We start from the raw sequence: 2,479 nt of genomic DNA, 5'->3' as shown, positions 1-2,479 counted from the left end.
TTATTATTTTGTATGGATGCTTTGCCTATATGCATGTCTGGAACCACATGCATATCGGGTGCTCATGGAGGCCAGAAAAGGGCATCAGATCACCTAGAACTGAAGTTTCAGATGGTTGGAACCACCTTGTGGGTTCTGGAAATTAAACCCAGGTCTTCTGGGAGAGTAGGCAATGCTCTTAGTCACTACTGAGCCATCTCTCCAGCTCATAGTATATTTGTTAGAGCAGAGATTACAAAATGGTCCAGTTTGGCTAGAGCCATTTTCGTTAAGATTTTAGGGTTTTGTTTTTGTTCTGGGGGGTGGCTGTTGTGCTTTTGTTTTTTTGTGACAGGGCCTCCGGTAGCCCAGGCTGGCCTCAGACTTGTTAGGTAGCTAACCTTGAACTTTAGATTCCCCTGCCTGGATCCAATTTGCCAGTGCTGAAGTAGTGCTGTGGTCACACATGTGGCTTTAAGCATGTTAAGCAAATACTCCATTGACTGGGGAAGAGCTCCTTGTTAATAAAGTTTTATGTGTGTTGTGGCATGCACAGGCAATTGGAGGGCAACTTTATGGAGTTCTCTCTTCCCACTTTTACGTAGGTTCTGAGTTTGAAGTTTGAAGATGTACTGTTTGGGGGCCCACCAGAGTACCTGCTCTGTCACGGTACTCTTGGTATTTACATGCTGGTCCTCAGGACCATGTAAACCACTTGTGTCACATGGCAGCACTGGGGAATGAATAGCAGGGATCAGAAGTTCATTGTCATCCTCAGCTTGTAGCTTTAGTTCAAGGGCAGCCTAGGCTTTACAAGACCCTGTCTCAGAAGTAGAGGAGATTTTTAAATAAATAATTTAAAGAAAAATAGCTTTTTGGTGATAGAACAAAAAAATGAGATTCCAAGAGTAAATCCTGGCCTGGAGAGATGGCTCAGTGGGTTAAGAGCACTGACTGCTCTTCCAGAGGACCCGGGTTCAATTCCCAGCACCCACATGGTAGCTCACAACTATCTGTAGTTCCAGTTCTAGAGGACCTGACACCCATGGCAAAACACCAGTGCACATAAAATTAAAAAATAAATAAAGAGTAAGTCCTAATGCCAGTTCGCAGTGGGGCTTTGCAGCTGACAGCAAGGTCTGGGAGACCGAATGCTGATACGGGTGGGGCCACGAGGATTCTCTAACGCAGTGAGAATGCTCTGTTCTGGGAAGAAAAAGACTTTCATTCTTTTTCTTTTCTTTTTTTTCCCCTGACACAGGGTTTCTCTGTAGCTTTGGAGCCTGTCCTGGAACTAGCTCTTGTAGACCAGGCGCCTCGAAATCACAGAGATCCGCCTGCCTCTGCCTCCCAAGTGCTGGGATTAAAGGCATTCGCCACTACCGCCCGGCTAAGACTTTCATTCTTTCTGGCAAATTAAAAAACAAAAAAGCAGCCCCGAAGTCTGAAAATTGAGTTTTAGCCCCAGTAGTTCCTAGAATGCAGATACCAGTGCTCGGGCTGTAGCTGAGTCTAGAGTAAACAGCACAGGAACCTGGCAGGCATGAGGCACTGGCACACAGACCCAGCCCTGTGTGACCGAGTGTGATGGCACTTGCCCTGACCCCAGCACACAGAGGTAGAGGGAGGAGGACTGGAAATCAAAGGCTATCTTCAGCTACAGAGGGTTTAAGGCTAGCTTAGATTACACGAGATCCTGTCTCAAAGACAGTACTGGGCTAAGAATGCGTCCTGCTCTTTCAGACGACTTGAGTTGAGTTCCTAGCACTCAGGTTGGGTGGCACATAAGCACCTGAAACTCCAGCTCGGGGATCTGACTTCATCATCTGGCCTCCTTGGGCACTTGAACACATTCACACTCAATCCACAAACACAAAATCTCAAATAAGAGAGCAAGGGGATGTAAATATTACTTAGAGGTGGAAATGAAACAGAAGTATGTACCAGACTTCTTAGGGGTACCTACCAGCTTCTAAATCAACACTTAATACACCAGTACTTGATATTGTGAATGCTTGGCCTTATTTTAGCTCTTACTTGAGTCTGTTTCTCTGTTTTGCCTCGGGCTTTTTACCTTTCCTTCTGTATACCTTTCACTGCTGCTCAGATCTGGCTGGCAGCTGCCTGGCTTCTGGCCCTGGATGTGTCCTTTCTACCTTGTTCTCTCTTCTCTCACTTCTCTGCCCACCAGACCCACCTATCCCTCTCATGCTTACCTATTGGCTGTTTAACTTTTTATTAGACCAATCAGGTTCCTTAGGCAGGCAAGGTGAAACAACAGCACATCTTCATGTAATTAAACAAATGCCGCACAAACAAATGTAGCACATCTTTGCCTCGTTAAAGTGATATTCCGCAGAAGTAGGAAGTGGTTGCTTCTGAACACCAGCTTTTGAGGATTGGCAGGAGACTGCTAGGCCACCACACAAGCCCTGCTCTTTGGTCCAGTCTCTCACTGCTGACTGCACTTAGTTTACTCTGGAATTTCTTTTTTTTTTTT

The 2,479-nt window shown here is 45.9% G+C and overlaps 1 protein-coding gene across 1 annotated transcript in view; it reads left to right on the top strand.

The window, feature by feature from the left end:
- Positions 1-2,479, top strand: part of Kctd20 (potassium channel tetramerization domain containing 20) — a 22,745-nt gene that overhangs the window by 9,028 nt on the left and 11,238 nt on the right.

This window comes from Microtus ochrogaster, linkage group LG2 (genome assembly GCF_000317375.1).
Source record: "Microtus ochrogaster isolate Prairie Vole_2 linkage group LG2, MicOch1.0, whole genome shotgun sequence".
In the NCBI taxonomy this organism is placed as follows: domain Eukaryota; kingdom Metazoa; phylum Chordata; class Mammalia; order Rodentia; family Cricetidae; genus Microtus; species Microtus ochrogaster.
Note: the sequence above shows the minus strand (reverse complement) of the source record. Positions and strands in the feature narration are given on the sequence as shown.